The sequence below is a fragment of the Mus musculus genome, chromosome 2 (assembly GCF_000001635.26).
Source record: "Mus musculus strain C57BL/6J chromosome 2, GRCm38.p6 C57BL/6J".
In the NCBI taxonomy this organism is placed as follows: Eukaryota; Metazoa; Chordata; class Mammalia; order Rodentia; family Muridae; genus Mus; species Mus musculus.
In genome coordinates, this window is record NC_000068.7 from 35,202,850 (window position 1) to 35,225,217 (window position 22,368).

Sequence of the window (22,368 nt, forward strand, 5' to 3'; positions counted from 1 at the left end):
TATGGCCACTTTGTCCTAAAAATTCCTGGAGGATAAATTGAAGAATTAATGAATTAATGGCCTTGGAAGAGGAGATTTCAAGATAGCCTAGTGTTGACTGTGTCACTAGTGGTCACTTTTATTTAGATCTACAATGAAAAGAAGCAAGTTGGGCAGAGAGAAATACAGAATGCACAGTTATAGCACTAGAAAGTATAATGGAGCTAAGAGTCTTGGGCTCTGGAAAAAGTTTAAAAGAAAAGCCTGATGCTAAATGGAATAAAGGCAGTGGTGGCCTCAGGGGAGGACCCCACTCAACTAAGCTGCCAGTTTGTCAAAAGGGATTAAGGAAATTTTTAAGCAATTAAAGAAACCATAGAAAGCAGAAAGGTGGTGAAAATGTATTTGAACAAGGGGCCATGTTCCAGCCCCAGCAAAGAGAAGATCATGGCAGCTTCAGGCACATGGTTCTGACTTTAGAGTCAAGGATACCAGATATGGACTGTGGAATCTCTCTCCATGGCTAAGGAAAGCCACTGAAGCCAGGAATGAGTCAGCGTTGTCCTCTACATGGAGATCTAGAAAGACCACTGCATGGATCTGTGAAGGTGAAGCCTGGATTGCCTTGGAGACCCCAAGATGTTTGCGATGCCAGAGTTGTAGGAGAGCTGACAAGGAAAGCTGCCGACTAAATGTGGAACCATCCCAAGAAAGAAGTCTGTTTCAGCCAACAAAGCTAAAGGGGGTTGGAGATGTGGAGAGCGCTTTGATATCACACATCTGATGCAGAATTTAGAGTTTGCCCTGCTGATTTTCAGTCTTGCTTTGGTCCAGTATGTCTTCACTATGCTTCCTTTTCTCTTCTGGGAATGGTATCTTCTGTGCCATCGTATATTGGAAGTATGTGACCTGCTTTTTATTTTTGATTTTTCAGGAGATTACAGTTAAGAGATGGCCATCAGTCTCAGTAGAGACTTTGGACTTTTAAACAGTGTTGATACTGTTATATACTACAGGGACTTTTGAAATTGGACTGAATGTATTTTTGCATTATGACATGGCTACAAACCTATGGGGGCAGGGAGTGAAAAGTAGTGGTTTGAGTAAGAATGGCTCCCACAGGCTCATAGATTTGAATGCTGAGTCACCAGGGAGTGAACTGTTTAAAGGGATTAAGAGCTGTGGCCCTGTTGGAACCTTGTGGAAGAAGTGTGTCACTCACTAGGGGTGCATTTTGAGATTTCAAAATGTTAGCCCAGTCCCCCACCCCTCTCTGTGCCTAAGGAGTGAGATGCAGCTCTCAGGTACTGCTCTCACACATGCCTAGATGCCACCATATTCCCTGCCGTGATGATAATAGACTAAGCCTCTAAAACTGTAAGGAAACCTCAATTAAATGCTTCCTTTTCTACAAGTTGCCTTGGTCCTGAGGTCTCTTCACAGCAACTGGCAATGACTAAGACATTTATACATTTTTTTATACTTATGTACATATTTTGACATTTTTTAAATCAAGGAAATTTCTAGGCAGTTGTAGAACACTTGTATGTACCAGGATGTGAATTCCTTCTTAAACATGGCAAAGAATAAAAATTTTTTTTTTGCTTTGATACTGTCTTGGTAACTAAAGGAGAAAACTGAGCATCAGTTGTCACTGTTTGCTCAGGGATGAATTTGTACCTAACCAGAAAGTTTCTGTCTGTTTGTTACCTGAAGTGAAACCTTCTGGTGTTACTGAACAATTATTACACACCAAGAACTATCCAAAAGTCATTTTCTTACCTAGTTTCTATAAGCCTTTTTAATTTTTAATTGTAAGTGTATGAATGATTTGCCTGTATGCCTATGCACCGTGCGCATGCCTGGTGTCCACAGAAGTAAGAGGCACCAGACTCCCTGGAATGGTTGGAGTTATAGATGGTTACAAGCCACTATGTACATTCTGGGAATGGAATAGGTCTTCTGCAAGAATACATGCTCTTAACCTTTGAGCCATCTCTCTGGTCCCATTCTAAGACAACTCTATGAATTCATCACTGTATCCATCCATTTTACAGATGAAAAGGAGTAATGTCATATAGGCCTAAAGGTAAAAGTTGTCCTATAGGTAAAAATTGGCAGTGCTGAGTCAGGAGCCTGGCAGGACAGGACTCCAGAGTTCCTGCTCTGAGCTCTACCCTGCTACTCTTCCTTAGCTGCACTTGGAGATCTGGACTGCAGCTTACTGGATCATTTTGAAGTAGTATTGAACAGAAACATTGTTGCAAATGAAGACTGCCACTCATGCTAAGCAAGGAAATTATAAAGTTATTATATAGTTATAATCATTAATCATTATAAAGTTATTTCTGTAACCGATCCTAGAATTTCTAAAGTTAAGCCCAATGTAACTGAATGCTGTATCATTAAGAGCTGTCTTGCTGAACATCTGTCAGCACTTCCAGCTAACTCTATTAAAACACTGTTTGTATGTTGGAAGATATACACACAATATTTATAGGGGCACTGTAATAGCAAAGGACTAGAGACGAAAATAGATAGCTGTTACAGTAACTTACAGCACATCCGCATTGTAGAATATTATGCAGCTCTTTAAAAAGGTGACTCACTTATGTAATAGACATCGGGAAGCATCTTTTCTGTTGTCTTTGAACTCCTCCTGTGGCCAACCTAAAAACAAAAGTCTCCAAAGAGTCCATATTTTACATGCAAAGGGCCATGAGTGGCTGGAACTATGGACCTTCTAGCAAGGGATTTGAACACCTATTATTCAAGGTGTGGATCTTGTTCCAGGAAGCTCCCACCTCCACTCCACTGCTTTTCAATCCTTTCCCCCATTCATAGATGCTACGCACAGACACATACCCTCAGCACTACTCAGTGGAAAGATGGGCTGGAGAGATGACAGGGACATCGGTCTCCATGGAAAATGCAGTGGGGAGGGGCTCTCCTTCCACTCTCTGCATAGAGTCTCATATCCCCTTCTAGAGTTGAGAGGAGCTCTAATTCATCAAGGAAGACCAAGTATGCCTGTAGCAAGGGGAGACTGGATATCAGTTCAGGCAGCAGATTTAACTGATCCATTCTGCCCAATTGCTGCCTGCACTGGTGGAGGGAGGGAGTCAGCCTAGCAGGGGCTTGTGGAGGGGGAGAGCAAAGTATGGAGGGAGAACAATTTAAACTGCTTTCAGCTCTCCTCCCTCACTTCCCAGTCCCTCAATGGGGTGTTATCAGAAAGCTGAGGCCAAAACACTGGGACCGGCAGTCATCTGGACAATACAGCAGCTACTCGGGGGTCACCAGCTCCCAGGGGAGGCATTGCGGACCCCCTCAGTACTGAATCATTGCCATGACCACCTGGTCTTGTCTCACTGTTCTTTATGTACTTTATATATTTTCTTTTCTAAAAAAAATATTATTTTATTCTTTATCTTATTTCAGAACATAAAAAAATTAGAGTCATTTTCAGATCTACCGTGCTTATTAAACCAAAATAATACTTTTTTTATTATTAGTTTTACAATCTTAATTTTGTTGGCTAGTTTTCCTCATATGTTTTGGATTTTTGGTCCATAAACTTATATTGGACTGCAGATCATTTTTTCTCCCCTCTCCCTTCCTCCTTCCTCTCACTCTCTTTTCTTCTCTCCCAGGCTTCCCTCTTCATCCATTTTTGTCTGGTAGTATTGGAGTTGACACCAATCCAGAATCAGATGTTAAACTATTGCTGCCCTAATGCCTTAGAAGGTACCAGAATTTGCACAATTTGTAATCTGAATTGTATGCAGTATGTCAATGCTACCTAATTAAAAACAAATATATATTTTTAATGTAGTTGATTAACTCTCAGAGATGCATAATTAAGTAAAACTAAACAAAAAGCGAGCAAGCAAACAACAACAACAAAAAAAAACCCTAGTTCAGGTGAAGAAATAAATGGTGTGCTCCAAAATTTAGCAGATTGAGAAGCGAGTTAAAATCAAGTTCATGGGACCTTTTAGTCTTTAGTCTAACTGAATTGAAAAAGTGTGGAACACAGTCTCCTTCAGGTCAGGATGTAGAACTCTTGGCTACCTCTCCAGCACCATGCCTGCCCGCATGCTGCCAAGCTTCTCTCCATGATGATAATGAAGCTCAGAACTGACCTTGAGAGATAAGGTGTTCTCCAGAAGGTCAGTCAAGGAGACTGGGGAGGGAAGGCCACAATCTGGATCAGCACCTTCACCCATTGAGTCTTAAACAGTCATTGAGCCAAGGGGCCTGGCCAACCGGCACAGTGCATCTTAGGCTCCCATACCTGCTCCCAGTCACACAGAACCCTTTTCTTCTATCAGTAATCAACTCATAACAGGAAACCTTTTTTGTTTCACAGTCGTGGAAATTGAACTAGGGCCTTGCACACCCTGGGCAGAGGTTCTACCAATGAGCTACATTTCCAGCCTTTGTTTTTTATCTTTCAACAATAAGTTACCTAGGCTAGCCTGAACTTTTGACTCTTCTCCCTTATGAGTAGCTGGGACTAAAGGCCTGTGCTTCCAGGCCTGGCTGACACTGTAAGAAGACCTTGCTGACAAACCTCCCTGCCACCACACTACACATACAGAGGCCTGTCTGCAGCCATGTCATGTGGCACCCACAGAGATCACCCAGAGCTTCTCCTGGCATGAATGGGCTGCCTGCAGCAGGAGCCACTACAATGTGCAAGTATGTGGTGGATAGGTGGGAGAGGAAGAGGCTCAGGACAGTTTAAGCATTGGGAGGAGAGACTTGGAAAAGCAAGGCTACAGAGGAAAAGTCTTGGTGAAGTCCCAACCCATGCTGCCTCAGAGGGCCATGCCTGGCGAGCATCTGTGACCATGCACTGGCAAGGGTCAGTGTCCATATCTATGGCTCATATTACCACCAAAGACCACGAGAACATCCCATGTCAGGGAAGTCGTCTGGGAGCAAGTAGATGTCAAAGGGTCATGCAAAGCTGGCCCCACCCCTCACTGGCTGTAGCACTTGGGAGAGCAGGCTCTGTACCTCAATGGGGCAACACAATGGAGTTGTGTTGAATGCACCACCTTCAAATGGTGAAGGCCCTCACAAGCTGCAGTACTTTGGAGAATGGGCCCCACACCTTGACTGGGCAGCACCACTGTGCTCTGAAGACATGGATGAGTGAGAGAAGGCCTCGAGGGCATGAGAGTGAGAGAGCTGACCTGCCTCCTGCTGATGGCAGAGCTCAGTGACCTGGCCAGAGCAGTGGGGGACAGTTCGTCCTTGTGTGCAGGCTGACCAGCCCAGCTACCACCCACTCCCAGATCCAGAGTTTTGAGTTTGCCCACCCCAAATCTACATCATCTATGAAGTGTTAAAGGGCCAGATCCAAAGCTGCAAGCTCTCCATGACATAGAGCAATAACAGGATAACTGGGAGGAGTCCTGGTGAGGATCCAAGGTTGATGGTGTGACAGAGACCAGAGGTCTGGAACCAGACCAACGACTCACTAGTGAACATTTGCGTGTGAGACACACTGTGACACACTATGGCTTCCATGATGAGATGTTTTCTGTGCTTTGTTTTGTTTATATTTGTGTGCTTTTTTTTTTCTTTTGGAGGGGATGTTTGCAAGGGTGGAGGGCGGGTATGAATGGATGGGGAGATGAATGTGCATAATGTGAAACTCACAATGAATCAATAAAGTTTTTTTTTAAAGGACTCAATCCAGTTAATGGTCACTAAAAAATTGTGTGCTGTATCAATACAACTGTGTAAAAAAGTTGAAAAAGAAATATTTTATTATAAAAATACTTCCCCATCTCCACTTTAAACTGACTCTCAAGCAGCCTGAGCATCAGCTTACTAGACAGAATTAGTTTCCTCATCACTGGGCCCTGGGATGCTAATATGAGTGGGTGCCAGAACACAGGGTGGGCTGTTTCAAAAAAAAATAAATACTGAAAAATAAATGTGAGTGTGTGTAAGCCCCCGCATGGCTGCTGGGAAACAGACTTGGGTCCTCTAGAAGAACCCCTGAGACTTCTTGCCAGCCAGAGCCTCCCTCTTCTCTCATATTGGGAAGCAACTTCTAGGACTCCATCTGCGTTAGATAGAAGATTTGATTCAGATACTACAACCAACCAAGGGCCCTCAAGATGTTTTGTTGCCTCTCCCTCAGAAAAACAAATAAACAAACATCAAAAAAAACCCAAAAAACAAAAAACTTCTGTCTGGTGGCTCAAAAACACTTGTAGTGTCTGCCCGGAAGCTGCACACACCATTTCTGCTTACATCCCACAGATGAGTCACCTGATCACAAAGTGTGCTAACTCGAAAAGCAGGCTGGGAACTCCGTCTTCAATCCACGAGACACACCCACACCTGTCACTCTACACTCTTTGCCTGAGAGGGCACTGAGAGTAAAATAAAATAATTTAAGGGAGGGATCTCTCTCTCTCTCTCTCTCTCTCTCTCTCTCCGTATGTGTGTGTGAGGCTAACATAATGGACTGGGGTAGGAGAGGTGAGCAATAGGACTTGAAGTCTTTCCCACCAGGGTAATTCCCTCAGGCTACCCCTTTAGGGCTAGCTGCAGAACTCTAAGTCAGTGTCTTCTCTTTGTGTTCTGAGCTTCTTGAGGAAGTGAAACAGAGGAGCAGAGGGAGGCCGTTGCTGATACTGCCTGGTTTAAGAAGAGGATATTAGATCAAGCAGCAGGAACGCACCACTATCAAACCCCAGACCTGGGCTGCAAAGACCAAGGCAAGTTCCAAAAATGGTGAACAGAAGCCAGAAGCAGGCTAAGCTGAGTGTGGCCACGTATTCTCAGGTTTAGTAGACAAATCAGTCCTTCATGTCTCCAAGAGTATATGAAACAGAAGAGGTTTAGGGCCATCCTCAGAAAGAAAATCCTCTCCAATGGAAATGGGAACTAGAGAAAAGAAATCCCCTCTACTGTCCTGATGAACTGAGTGGGGTTTAGAAATAGCAGACCAAGCAAGTCTGCAAAAGTCCCCAAACCGACAGGTCAGAGCGATCCAACATCATAACTGGATTTGAGCTCAGCTTTCTTCTCTGTAACTGAGGCTTTAGATAAGTTCCTTAAGGAACTTTATTTCCTTGTCTGCAAAATGACAAAGTAGTGGCATCAAATTCCCCCAGTGGCCAGTGAGCTAGAATGAGAGAGGGCATGCAAGCTTAGCAGGGGACCTGCAGGCATGGATGCCTGCCCAGGAAACAGGAGTGGCTGATATCAAGTCTGAGGGCCAATCAACAGCTGCAGAAGCAATCCCGTTATATAAACTGGGAAAGGAGAAGACATTTCCCTGCTATCGTGGGATTTGAGAGAGATCAGAAGGATGTTCACAGAGAAACAAATAGGCAAAGAGAGAGAAGATCAGGAAGTAGGTATCTATAGGCTTGGCTATCTGAAAAGCTGGCTGACATCTGGGACGGTCTCAGCAGGATCTTCCATATCCCTTGGCACATGCACACAAGAGCACATACCACACACATAGAGACATACACACATATATGCATATACACACATACATATGTACATACACATGCACACACATATGTGCACACACTATGCATGCAAACATGCACGCACACAAATGCACACATGTGAGCACACATAGATGCATGCACACATGCAGGAATACATACACACACAGAGAACCAAGAATTTTATTGAACATGAAGTCACAGCTCTCTGTTTCAGGAATAGACATTGCTTTCATAGACACGTTAGCAAGAGTCTAGATCATCCCTGATCTCAGTGTTTATAACTACAAACATTTACTTCTTGCTCATCCCTGCACCCATAATGTGTCTACTGCTTCCCAGTGCCTTGCCATCTTTATTCCAGGACATGGAGGGCGCACTCGGTTTCTGTTTCTGAAGCATTGCCAGACTTCACAGGAAAAGATCAGTGAATAGACTGGATTATCAGGCTTCTCTCCAAAGTAGCAGAAATTATATTGTGTGACCTCAAGTTGAGAGAGTTGGGTTGTATAATTCTATTGAACGATGAATGATGCACACAGGTCGATGGTATTCCAGCCTACCACATTGGACTCCATCCCTGTCAGTTACACTCAGGAGCCCAAGAGACAGCTAAGAGCTGCCCTCTGCAAAAATGGACCCAGTAATATCTGCCTTGTGAACTTTACAGAGAATGGGTGGGAATGTACGTGAGAAGTACAGATCTGAGGGTGTTTGTAAACTGTAAAGTCCCAAACTCCTAATAGGGAGTTTCCTTACCACTCTGAATATTGGGGGAAATAATAGTGTTGTCTGTCTGTCTGTCTGTCTGTCTGTCTGCCTATCTTTGGTTTTTGGTACAAGGTTTCTCTGTGTAACCCTGGCTGTCCTGGAACTCTGTAGATAAGGCTGGCCTTAAATTCAAAGATCCACCTGCCTCTGCCTCCCGAGTGCTGGAATTAAAGACATGCACCACCAGGCCTGAGTGTAGTGTAATTTTTCTACCTCATCCTCTCTCTGCACACAGGAAAAGTCTTTTGACCATGTTAGCATATAGTGCCACATTATGTAAGCACCTTGCCCTGATCAGACCTCAGAAGTATTCTAGTAGTGCCACTAAGGCCACTCACAGGATAAGTACACAAATGCAGTGCCATGTTATTTAGTCTCAGAGGGGAAGGAAATTCAGACTCATGCCACATGTGGCTGAACCTTGAGCATAGTGTGCTAGTGGGGAAAAAAAAAAAAGCCAGTCACAGGACTGGTATCATATGGTTCCATTTCAGGACTGGTATCGTATGGTTCCACTTCCGTGGAGTCCCTAAAATACTCAAATGCACAGACCTAGGGGATAAAGAGTTGTTAGCAGGAATGGAGAGCCACAACACAGGAGCTCTCGCTCCATTGATACAGAGTTTCAGTCTTCAGTAATGAAGGATCTCTGAAGCTCAACAGTGGCAAGAGTTACACTACAGTGAGTATCTATCTAACACTGCTAAGTATACATTTAAAAGGTGCTTCAATGGGGCCCAGGGGCTGGCTCAGTAGGTAACATGCAGACCTGCAGACCACGTGTTCTAGTTTGCTTTCTGATGCTGAGATAGATACAGTGACCGAAAGTAACTTAGGAAAGGGTACTTCAGATTTTGCTTCTAGGTCATAGTCCACCATCAAGGGAACTCAAACAGGAACTGGAATAGAAACTATGAAGTAGCTGTTTATTGACTCACTCCCTTGTTCAATCTCAGATAGCTTGCTTGATCTTCCTTCCTTCCTTCCTTCCTTCCTTCCTTCCTTCCTTCCTCTCTCCCTCCCTTCCCCCTCTCTCTTTCTTTCTTTCCTTCCAAGGTACTCTTGACTCCTGGCTGTCATGTCTTCTTCTTCTTCTTCTTCTTCTTCTTCTTCTTCTTCTTCTTCTTCTTCTTCTTCTTCTTCTTCTTCTTCTCCTTCTTCTCCTCCTCTTCCTCCTTCTCCTCCTCCTTCCTCCTTCTCCTTCTTCTTTTTTGAGACATGGTTTCTCTATGTGTCCCCCTATCCTGAAACTAGACCAGGCTGGCCTTGAACTCAGACACCCAGCCACCTCTGTCTCTCCAAGTGCTGGGATTAAAGGTGGGCACCATCATGCCCAGCCACTTAGCTACCTTTCTTATATAGCCAAGACCCACCTGCCTAGGGATAATGCTGCCCACGGTGGGCTGGGTCCTCCCACATCAATCATCAGTTAAGACGATCACTCAGAGATATGACACATCTGAACTGCACAACTGCTCATGTGAGGTTTCCCTTCCCAAGAGTGCCAAGTTGACAGTAAAAACTAGCCAGCACATTGTATAAACATGTGTGCCTGGGTTCCATCCCCAGCACCCACATAAAGAGCTGGTATGGTGGCACATATTTGTAATCCCAGCACTGGGCATGTGGGCTCCCTGAGGCTCCCTGGCCAGTCTCACCTATGTAGTGAATTCCAGACTAGTAAAAGATCCTGTCTCAAAGACCAAAGTGGGATGGCACCATTGTCTTCTGAATTCCATATGCACCTGCACATATATACCCCTGTGAGTATGTGTGCATGCACACACACACCTATACACAAACACATATACGAATATACCTACACACATATACAGTCATATATATATATATATATATATATATATGGGTTAAAATAACAAATGATATATATTATATTCTACTACCCCAAAAAAGTACATTGTAGTAAAAAAAATTTTTTTTATTTTGAAAAATACCGCAAATTCTTCAAGTCTTAGGTAATTGAACTCACATAACAGATTCTGTAACCACTATGTAATTTACTGGTGGCTTTCCGTAGTCTGTTATGCTGATAAACAGTAGCTTTCAGGTGTACCTGCTGTTATTTAACTAAGGACTAAGGGGGTGAGGAGAGGTCGAAGCCAACTGGGACCCTGTGGAAATTGCTTTCTCTCTCTGGGTCTCTGCCTCCAGATCTGAGAAGTGAAGAGATTAGTTGAACTCAGCAGTCCATTCCATGTTTCTCAGCCCTAGGGACACAGGCTTATCCACAGTTCGGGTGACCGAGGCTCTATTCCCCTCAGCTTTCCCCCTCAACACCTTTGTAATGGGAAGAAATGGTGGTGGTGGTGGTGGTAGTAATGGTGGCAGTGATACACAGCAGCCATTTTGAAGGATTTATGGCTTGGTGATTTTGGTCAAAACTTGAAAAACAGAGAGATAAAGAAATCTCTCTGGTTGCTGACGCTCTCTGCTCTTTACTGATAAGGGTCTGAGGTGCAGCAGGAGAGGCCCGGAGCTGACAGGGCATTCCCCCTGTCGTGAAGAAACACTGGCCTCTACCTGGGGCCCTCCTCTCTTCAGGTCCCCTCAAGCCCCTCTGGGCCCCGTTGTGTTTTTCTGACTTCGGTTGTTGTAGTAGCTGGTAGAACGTCAAGAAGCCATGGGCACCTTTTAAATTAAGTTTCTGTTGTGCTGATAAGAAAACAGAGGTCCCAGCAGCCACATAGCAAGCCTCCACGCTGGGACTAGGTAATGGCTTTTGAACGTTTTATTTCCTGCTTCCTCGAGATCTAACGGCAGCTCATCAGGTCCGAGGCTCAAGCAAGCTTCTTCATGTCTCAGGGCCTCAGTGTCCTTGCCCGTGCAATAAGAGTGGGCAGGAGGGGAGACTCTTGTTGATTGAGTTGGTGGTAGTTGGTTGATTGAGGTGGGTGGTGGGCTCTATCACGGTGGCTCGCTGGCTAAGCCTTTCCACACCCTGCTCTCCTCTTCAGGATCTAGCTGCCACCTCCCCTACCCCGAGGAGGACCACAGAGCAGCCTCCGAGGCGGTGCAGGCAATGCTTCAGTAGAGTTGAGGACCTAGCTGTGTTAGAACCACCAGAGTCCAGTGTGCGCTTCTAATGTGGCAAATGAACTCATATGCATTTAATGCATTATTGCATTAAAAACTCCCTGTATGGGCACCCTTTTTCATCGCTGCAACGTCGCAGCAAGTAACTTACAGGAAGCAGAATTTTATCTTGGCTCACAGTTTAAGAACTCCCAACCCATCATGGGGAAGGCATGTTGGGAGGAGGCTGGCCCAGCTATATGCCTCACTGCCCGAGTCCCAGCAACGTACTTCCTCCAGCTAGGTCCCACCGCCCAGAGGCTCCACTCTGCACCCAATTGGCACTCCCAACTGTTTCAGACACAGGCAAACCATAGCATTCCTCGTGCCTTGGGCTTGTCAGAGATCTTTCCCCACTCTGGAGATGGCAACAAAAGTGAAAGAAAAGGAACGTGAAGGAAGCTGAATTTCTTCCTGCCAACATTATTTGTTCCGGGGGTTTCGCGTATTTATGTTCCACTTCTACACTGCAGACGAAAGTCCACTTCAGGTAGATGTACTGTGTTTTGCTGCTGTTAAGTACAGACATGATGTAAAACCAAAACACAAAACAAAATCTCTGTTTGGTCAACAACTGGACCCAGCGCAGCTGGGCTTCCCAGAGCGGCCGGCAGTCTCCGTGCAGGTGTAGGAGATGGTAGCTGAGGCCACTGTTTTCTAAAGCTGAGTAAAACACCCTCCTCCCCTGGCTACTCCTGCATCTAGCCTAGTCTGAAGTCAAAATGGAAAACCCAGGGGAGCGGAGCATTTCAGCACTTCTCCACAAGAGGGCGTAGGTTGTCCGTGCCGGGCCGCTCTTGCAGCCAGCTTGCCCTGCCCGTGTCCACTGAGCCCATCGGTGTTGCTGGCCCACCCCTTGTTAGGCAGCTGTTTCCCTGAGTCTCTTTGTTAATGCCTCTTATTCTCCAGCCTAAGAGTAAACCGAGAAGCTTCGGAGTCAGGTGTACTTGGATTCAAATCCTGGCTCTGCCGTTTGCTGAAATCTTGGCAAGTTAGCTCTCTTTCTGATTAATAATTAGTGACTTTTTCCCAAGCCTGGGGAAGCTAGAATTATAGACCTCCTGGCACACAAAGGAACCTGCCTTCTGCTTTGGTCAGTACCGCCCTAACATTTCACGGATCAGGGCCCAGAGGTCCAGGCTTGGAGAGAGAGAGAGAGAGAGAGAGAGAGAGAGAGAGAGAGAGAGAGAGAGAGAGAGAGAGAGAGAGAGCCCATGGCTTACTTTCTGGACTCCAGCTCTTGTCTCCATCACCCATGAAAAGCGAGGGTCATTCATTAAGGAATGAAAAGATAGAAAGCCCTTTTATGCTGCAAGCTCGGGCTTTCTGTTGGAGCAAAGACACAAAGTGCTGCATTCATGGTCCGGCTTCCGCAGTTACACACTCGGGCGAGTACTTGACCTGCTGGCTCTTGGGTTCCTCACGGCTGTGGCGGAAAGCATAGACCAAAGATGAAAATAATACCTACCCCGGAGGGTTTCGTGAACTTTCAATGAGAGCATGACTGTGACGCTCTGCATAGGGCCTGGCGCCTCACAGGCATGGGATTAGTGTTAGTGTTCGTTTCTGCAGCTCACGAGCTTTCTGACCCATGTTCTCACCCATAAATGGGAAGGTGGCCCATAGATTTGTGGCAAGGCACAAGATGTAACAACAGTCACTTACCTCCTTTTGAGGAACAAGGCGCAGCTGTTTTTAAGAGCAAAGAAAACTAAGACTACATTCTAGCCTGTTCTGAACAGCGTTCCTTTGGATTAATTGATAGCTTGAAGGGATCTAAAACCACCTGGGAGACAGGCCGTGGGGATTGTGTCGATGTTGTTCATTTATGTGGGAAGACCCATCTTAATTCGGTAGGGGACCCCAGCAGCTGGTTCAGAGGTAAGTCCCCAGTGTCTAGGAGGGACCCACAACACTTGTTAAACCTTCCTCCATATTTGTGTTGCTTTGATTGCAGGCGATGTTCTACCAAAGTACACAAGGTCAAGCAACAGTTTTAGGAGTGTCTTAGTCAGGGTTTCTATTCCTGCACAAACATCATGACCAAGAAGCAAGTTGGGGAGGAAAGGGTTTATTCAGCTTACAATTCCATACTTCTGTTTATCACCAAGGAAGTCAGGACTGGAACTCAAACAGGTCAGGAAGCAGGAGCTGATGCAGAGGCCATGGAGGGATGCTCTTTACTGGCTTGCTTCCCCTGGCTTGCTCAACCTGCTCTCTTATAGAACCAAGACTACTAGAGATAGCACCACCCATAAGCACCACCTCCTCCCTTGATCACTAATTGAGAAAATGCCTTACAGCTGGATCTCATGGAGCCACTTCCCCAACTGAAGCTCCTTTCTCTGTGATAACTCCAGCTGTGTCAAGTTGACACAAAACTAGCCAGTACAAGTGGTGAACTCTTTAAAACTGTGAACTGACACATGTCTTTCTTTTTAGCTTATGTCTGACATCATGGTGACTAACACAACTGCTGCTCCATCGTGTGCTCAAGGATTGCATTCCTGTTTTCCCCTGACCCAGACCAGAGCTTCATGGCTGGCCTTGCTGGCCTCTCCTTCTCCTTAGGTGGAGAGCAGAGACTATGAATTATTCTGCTCATTTCCTAGGATCGTCCATTTAGAGGTTACCTTTCCTGTAACAGAAGCGATTCCTTACCCTTTATGGAGTGGCCCCACCCCTACTCCCTTTCCCTCCCCAGCTTTAGCTCCACTCTCAACCCTGCCAGATTCTGATTTTCTTTGCTAGTCACCTTCAAGGTCCAGCTCTAAAACCACTTCCTGTTTGATTACTGCCAGGCATCTCACTCCAGTTTCCTTGGAATTACAATACTTCACCATAAGACCCTGCTTCTCTGACTAGGCTGGGGGCTCCTGGAGAAGGAAATTGATCTTGCCCTGTGAGCTTGCTACATGCATTTGTTAGACATCCATCACCATAACAAAATACCTGAGATAATTAATTTGGCTTATACTTTTTGAGGTTCCATCAATCCCTCTGGGCAAACGAGCCAAATTTAGAGCAAGTTGTAATTAAATGCTGGCCAGGATGATGAACTCTTGCCAGGCCCACTCCAGGGTTCCCTGAAAATGCCCGAGCTACATTGGTCAGGTACTTAAACAAGCAAACCCAACAAGGCTACACACTACCACCTTCTTCCGGTGGAAACAAGCACACATCCTGATGTACTTCTGTCTGCAGTCAGACTAGGCTTACAGTTTCAGACCCTTAGATAAGGACACACCCTTATGGTATTATTTCAACTTATCCATTAAAGACTCTGATGCTTACCGTTTTGTTTTGTTTGAGACCGAGTCAAACTATGTAGCCCTGGCTTTTCTGGAACTCTCCCTCTGTCTCCTGAATGCTGGCTTCGTTTTGTCAGCTTGCCACAACCTAGAATCATCTGGGAAGAGAGCCTCAATGAAGAATTACACAGGTCAGGGGGCTTCTGGGCTGTGGGGCCTTGTATTGACTTTAGTTGATATAGGAAGACTAACCCAGCCCACTGTGGGCGGCATCATTCCCTGGACAAGAGGTAAGAGAGGAAAAAAGCTAAGGTGAAGACCCCAGAGATATGTTTATTCCACTTTTTTCTCCACTGTGGACGCCATGTGATTGTTTGATTCTTCCCCACAGTGCTGGGCTGTAACTTGGATGTGTAACCTAGATAAACCCTTTTTCTCTTAAGCTAATTGTTTGTCAACCTGTTTTATCACAGACATATAAATGGCAACCACAGAATAACCTACCTCAGAATACGGTTATGTCTGAGGTACTGGGAGTGAGGACTCCAGTTCATCTGGGGTGAGGTTGCATGATTTGGTCCATAACAGTTATTTCTTTACATTTAAAATAAACACAGAAATGCATTATTGTAACTTCAAATGGAATGCTAACACCCCTCTCCCGCACCATCCCACTCCATCTAACTGACAAATCTCCATCTTATTCATTTTTTTATGTGCCGTTCTCACCCTTGTCTTGACCTGGAGATTATCTGTGACTAAACACATTCGGAATAGTTGTTCAAATATTAGAAGGTAGAGGCATGAAACATATAAGTCTGTTATGCAATTCCTAGCAGTCACCTAATAACTCAGCGACTCCTTCTCCTTACATGTAAAATAGAGGACAGTGGTTGTGTTGGATAATTTTCTGTTAACCTGACACAAGCTGGCATCATCTGAGAGGAGGAAACCCCATTTGAGAAAATACTTCCACAAGATTGTGTTGTAGGGCATTTTCTTATCAGTGATTGATGTGTGAGGGCCCTGACCAATGTGGGAGGTGCCACCCCTGGGCTGATGGTCCTGGGTTCTGTAAGAAAGCAAACCACGAAAATTTCTGTGGGATCTGTATCGGCTCCTGCCTTCAGGTTCCTGCCCAGCTGGGATTCCTGGCCTGACTTCCTTCTATGAGAGACTATGGATGTGGAAGTAGAAGCCAGATAAACCCTTTCCTTTCCAAGTTGTTTAGGTGGAGACATTTTACCACAGTAATAGCAACCCTGACTGAGATAGAAATCATTTTAGTCATCTTCTAGGGCCATCCAGTTAGCAGGTGTTGACAGGTTACCTTTTGTGTGACAGGCTGCTTCTGGGAGTTGCCTTTTGTGGAGTTGCTACTCCCCCACCCCACCCCCATAAGAGCTGACAGTTCTACATCTTGATCTGCAGACAGCAGAAGAAGATTGTGTGCCACACTGAGCCTAGCTTGAGCATAGGAGACCTCAAAGCCTGCCACCACAGTGAGACACTTCCTCCAATAAGGCCACGCCTACTCCACGGCCACAGGTCCTAACAGTGCCACTCTCTATGGGTCAAGCATTCAAACACATGAGTCTATGGGAGTCAAACTTACTCAAATCACTACGCACACTACTCCCTGGCCCCCATAGGTTTATAGCCATAACATAATACAAAATGCATTTAGTCCAACTTCAAAAGCCCCCATAGTCTATCACAGTCTCAAAGTCTCTTCTGAGACTCATGCAATCTCTAAACTGTAATCCCCTGTAAAAGCAAAATCAAAAACCAGATCACACACTTCCAACATATAATGGCACAGGATATACATTGCTGTCCCAAAATGGAGGAAAGGGTGGAGCTTGAGCACTAGGCGACCCCAAAACCCGCCATACAGTGACGCACTTCCTCCAATGAGGCCACACCTCTTCCAACAAGGTCGTACCCCCTAACAGTGCACTCTCCATGAGCCCAGCATATGCAGACCACCACAAAAGCCTGCCTTCCTTCCTTCCTTCCTTCCTTCCTTCCTTCCTTCCTTCCTTCCTTCCTTCCTTCCAGTGCATCCTTGTCTTTCTTGGCTTTTGAGTGGAAGCACACAGACTTCAGTCCAGTAATATTTGGCCAGAGTCTATCATCATGGCCAGTATTAAGTTAAAGCTTGTTCCAAGTTTGGCTCAAAAACGTGGCCATGGTCTTACTCTCCACCCTGGAGTTATCATGTGAGGCACCTGGCTGAAGCACCTCCTGAAGTTTGGCTGCGCTCAGTGGTGGGATCCCCGGCTAATTTTAGCTATTTCACACAAAGCCTAAGAAACCTAACCGACCAGTGAGTACTAATCCCATTCTCTCCTGCCTTTTAGAGCCTCTGATTAAATCAAGAAAAGCATCGGGTTATTTCTAACAGACTTTAAACATTCCCTAACATGCCTAATCTCCTTTTCCAACAAAGGTGGAGCCTGGCACCAGTATCCAGGTAGAATTTAATCACCTCGTTTGGCTGTTTGGTTTTCTTTGGACTCATTTTCATGGAAATGATGTTGATTTCCATAAAAATTGAGGATTTTTTTTTCCAGTTGGAAACAATTGGCCTGGCTAGATAACCATTAATAAAAATAGCTATAATATTAAAGAGAATAAATTTCTACAGAAAAAAATAGTGAGCAAACAATGTGATTAGCTCACTAAAATAGTAAACGTTGAGTTTGGGGTCCTTAAAGCTAAGCAGGTAATAAAGGCTCGGTGACCTGGCCCCATCAGGGCTCAGCTGTCCCTTCTTGTTTCTGGCAACCTGAGAAGAGGTGCCCTGGCCCAGCCCCAACTCCAGCGTGAAGGAAAGCCATGTAAAAAGTTCAGCCCTTCCCTTTAGCTGTTCCCTTTCAAGTAGAATTTCCAAATCCCTTCTCATAACAGTTACCCTCTGATCAAGGTTTTCCCCAAAGCAAACAACAAAAAAGCAACCAGTTTCCCCCAACAAGGACTTAAAGGACAGGCTGCTTTGCAAAGGTCTGGGAGAAAATTAGGTCATGAGGGTGGTCCCCCTGTACACCCAACCCCAGATGTGGAGGGACTCCACTCTCCCTACCTCTAAAGAAAAGCTTCCAGAAGCTCAGCCTTGGCCTTCTCTTATCGAATTGTGCCATTTTCCTGAGGCCAGTTCCCTTGGCTTGGCCTTCCACCCACTTCATGACTAGTATGGAGAAGGGAGAAAGCATTGTTCAGAACCCTGGATGCTGGGGTTGTGCTAGTGTAGTGATTTTTCAGCTTGCTGTGTTACCTTGGTAAGGGGTGGGTCCCCCTTCTGATCTAAATTTTCCCCTCTACAGAGTCAATGTAAAATTATAACTTTGCTGTAAAGAAAAACAAAAGTTTACTCTAAGCGTAATCTGAATGCCCAAGCCGTCAGGGATATTGTCTATCACAGACGGCAAGCCCTGGGGGCAGGCGCGTAGGCTCCGCACATAGGCTCGCTGGTGGCACCGCAGCTGCAGTACGGAAACAGATGAATGCTTATGTTCCATTTGATTCCTCCTTCTCTTCTCTTATTTGGCCTAGGACCCCAGCTCCCCACACCCAGTGTGCCACTCCTTGTAGATGAAATGCATATGTCCTAGATGACTCTAAACCCATCAAGTGACCATGACAAAGGACAAAGGCGCATTCAGGCAGGCTGTATTTTTCACGTGTCAGAGAGCACATGGTGTCAACTTCTAATGGGGGACCTAAACTAAACCAGTTGCTAAAAGTAGCTTGCAAGGGTGTCCCCTACTCTTTGTAATCAACGAGTACATTTAGGAAGAAATGCTTTGAGACGGATTGCTCTGTTCCTAGACAATGTCTCACATGATGATGCTCATGAGCATGGTCTTCAAGTCCTACATCATCTTATGGAATCTGATATCACTGGGGTAGCTGTAAGACGGGTTTTTAATTCCCTCTCCTCCCTCTCCCATTAGAGTAATAATAACACTGTCAATCCAGTGTATAGTAGTCTTTTGTAGTCTGCCTTAATCAATGTTCTACTGCAGTTAAGAGACACCATGACCATGGCAACTCTTACAAAAGAAAGCATTTGAGACTTGTTTACAGTTTCGGAGGTTTAGTTTGTCATCAGCTTGGCGGGATGCATGTTAGCAAACAGACAGACATGAGGCTAGAGAGGTAGCAGAGGGGTCTACATCAGGATCCACAGGCAAGAAAGAAAGACACTTGAAGTGGAAGTTTCTGGCTGAGTCTGGTGATACAGATTCACGTGGTGTTTTGCTGATGCAGACTCACCTGTGGGAGAGCACGTGATGTTTGGAGAGGGTATAAATAGGACTCAACAGACAGCACCAGTGTGCTTGCATAGCTAGCCTTGCAACACTTCATTGGTTGGTCTTGCGTTTTCATCTTTGCTTATCTTCAGTTTGTTGAGAGAGGCATAGCAGAAAACTGCTGGAGTCCTGGCTGGTCCGGGTTGTTCCCACCAATTTGGCAGAAGACTGGCATTTTCTGCCAGATCTTGCCACCGCTGCTGATTTCTGTTTGGTATCCTAATACTACTGAACTGGACTGCTGGTATCCTGCTGGAATCACCCCAAGGAACTACTTTTAATCAGGTCCACATCCCCTTATGCTATTTATCATCTTTTTTTTTTCCCTACCTTTGGGTGGTGTGGGCTAGATTGGGGGGTGGGGTGGGAGATGTCGAAGTGTTTGTGAATCCTTATTAAAAGTAGGTTTTGAAGCATTTAAACCCCCAAAGCCCATTCCTAGTGACACATTTTCTCCTTCAAGGCCACCTCTCCTACTTCCTGTCAAGTATCTTCACTCCCTCATAACCAAACATTCGAATATAAGACCCTATGGAGGCTATTCCTATTCAAGCCACCACTGTGGTCATTATTCACTGTTGTCTTAGCCTTTGTTCTGTGCTGTGGAGGGATACCATGATCAAAGCAACTCTTATAAAGAAAGCATTTAATCGGGGAGTTGCTTACAGTTTCAGCTCTTAGGCCGTTATCATCATGCCAGGGAGAATGGTGACAGGAAAGCATGGTGCTGGAGAAGTAGCTGAGAGAGAAGTAGAGATGACACTGGGCCCTGACTTGGGCTTTTGAAACTTTTTTTTTTTTTTTTTTGACAAAGTCCCTCCAACAAGGCCACACCTCCAGATCCTTGTAGTCCTTTCAAATAACGCCACTTCCTGATGATAGGAACCTATGGGGGGCCATTCTTACTCAAACCACCACAAGTTTTATGTTTGAATCATCTCAAGTTTGACTTGTGGGGTCTGCTTTGAGCTGGTGCCTGTGTGTTCTTACCTGTCTCCAACAACCCCGAACACTTCCTTGCTTTCTGTTACAAGATATTCCAGACTCATCTTCACTCTCTTAAAGGAGGAATAAAAGGGGGGCTCAGAGAGAAAATGCTAGGCCTATTCACAATATTGGAGGAGGGGGAAGGTTCAGAAATTGTGTATTTAAAATCACATGTTCTCAAGGAAGTAACTTGTGTTGCACAAGGATATTCTCAAGATGTGTGGGATGGATCCTAAAGCCAGACGGCCTTAGCTGACTGACTGCACATGAAGCTGTTGGTTAATGGGCACATCTGGATAATTACTTTGAACTTAGGTAATTAGCTCCGTGTCTCGAGGATATTGTGTTCATTGAGGAAGTTGTAATGTGGAGAGAAGACTGGGTTTTAGAAGCAGGAAGGACCCGGCTTCCCTTACACACTGGAGCAGACTTTCCCTTGTGTCTGGGTAATTCACTTTTCCTGGATGAGCCCCAGCCTTCCAACCATGAAATGGGAAGATCATATGCACCTCATAAATTTAAATGGAGTCATTTAAAGGCAGTGCTTATGTAGTAGTTGTCGCATATTAAACACCCAATAAATGAAAGCTACCTTTACCGAGAGTGCCTCTGTTAACATTGAAATCCTAGAGGGTTGAAGTGTGTAGCTCCACCATGAGACTTACCAAGTGTGAGTGGAGGTCTGTGGATCTCTTCTAATTATTATGGAAATGCACATGTGCTGGTGTGGGGGCTGGGGCCTGGGCTTCGGGTGTTCTCTCCAGTGCTGCACACAGGATCAGCGACCAGGGGTAACTTAGAGATCGTGTGCCTTTGCGGGGCCGAGAAGTGTGCATGGAAATCACAACTTCTCAGTGCTTTCATTAGGATTAGCATGTGTGAGACCCTGGGTTCATGACCTAGAAACCCAAAATTTAAAAAACCCTGAGAAAACTCTGTGATTCTAAGACTTGGGTGGCAAAAAGGTAGAAGATTTGGACTTGGAAGGCTGCTGTCCAGCTTCAGGGACTTGAACAAGTCCTTGCCACAGTCAGGAACTGTATGTTTTTGGTTTTGGTTATCTTTACTTGTGTATGTTAAGACTTCTTATCCCTCTTAGGAGCACATCCCACAGGTCCTTGTGCTCACAGATGTCCAGGGAAAACAGGACGGTTAAGCGCACTGGATTGTCTTTCCAATGGGGAAGATGTAAAACAAAACAAAGCAAAACAAGGTTAAAACAAACCTGTTCTTCTATCCTAAGCTGGAAAATTGGAAGTGATTAATAGCCTGGCATTCTGCGATCTCCGTTATCTCTTGGGCCAGGCCACATCAAGTTTCCATAGCCAGGTCTGGAGGTGGCTAGTAACCTAGATGACCCTTACCACCAGTAGGTCCCACAAGTAGGACTGGAGATAACTAAGAGTCTAAATGGCCGTTAAATTATCTGTATAGCTACAAGCTCCCCCAAGCTCCGCCAAGCAGGACCAGAGGTGAGTAATTGCCCAAATGACCTCTCCGCTATCTGTATGATGAAGACCAAGCCAGACTTTTCCTTAGGCCCTCAAGCTAGCACAGGTAGTCTATCTTTGGAACCCATCTTCTTGGAAGAAATGACATGTACCCTGAGGCGAATTTCTTATGCACGGGGGATTGTATTACACCAGAAAACTTCTTTTCCAAATTGTACTGTGTTTTAAACTTGCTGATAACGAACTGCCTGGCATCAGACTCCTCACGGTCGTGATCCAGGTTGATGACGCGTCAGTCTGAACGGTTTTCATGCTCACTGCTTTGCGCATGCTCACTTCTTTGCCGCTTACTTCCTTGCCTGCCCCGACCACCTGAAGGGTCTTCTACAGATCCCTCCTCTGCAAATATGTTGCATCTCCGCTGAATGCCGGGGACTTCCATTCCCGTTGCTACGGATAAAGGGCAAGCATGATCACACTCCTCCTCAACACAGGACCTATCAGCAGTCCATGAGAAGGCAAATCAGGAGTCTGCTGCTCTAGCTTTCCCGACCTCCATGCTTCTCCCGGGAGATGGGCGTGTTGTTTAGGAACAAGACTCCAACATTGCTCTGTTTTATTTGTGGTAAGAACATAACACAAGCTCCAGTCTTTCAACTTATTTCTGTGTGCGCAATACACTTGATGCCATGTGGCACAGAAGCTCTCTAAAACGTAACCAGTATTGTCATCTTAAGCCAAGGGATGGGAAGGGGAGGTGTCCTGGTGTGGATCTGACCGGAAGAACTGGCATACGCCTGGATTTCACAGAGTAATGACGAGGTTGGTCTGGGAAGGCTAAACACTCAAATCCAGGAGCAAATCCCCTTTGCTTTTTTTTTTTTTTTTTTTTTTTCCTTTAAATCTTTAGTTTAAGAGGCAAGTGCTTTACCGGCTGAGCCTTCTCTCTAAGCCCTGAGTTTTCTTTGAGACAGACTCTCCCTGTAGCTCAGACTGGCCTTGAATCAACCATCCTCATCCCTTCACGTGC

The 22,368-nt window shown here is 45.4% G+C and overlaps 1 long non-coding RNA gene across 3 annotated transcripts in view; it reads left to right on the top strand.

Moving 5' to 3' along the window:
• The first annotated feature begins 19,410 nt into the window (after positions 1 to 19,410).
• Positions 19,411 to 22,368, top strand: part of Gm13605 — a 31,908-nt gene continuing 28,950 nt past the window's right edge. For 2 of the 3 annotated variants that reach the window (XR_866154.3, XR_374278.4), the window contains exon 1: positions 19,695 to 21,963. This is a non-coding gene — a long non-coding RNA (predicted gene 13605). Of the gene's footprint in view, positions 21,964 to 22,368 lie in introns of all 3 variants that reach the window. The other variant, XR_866155.3, reaches the window with a different exon arrangement.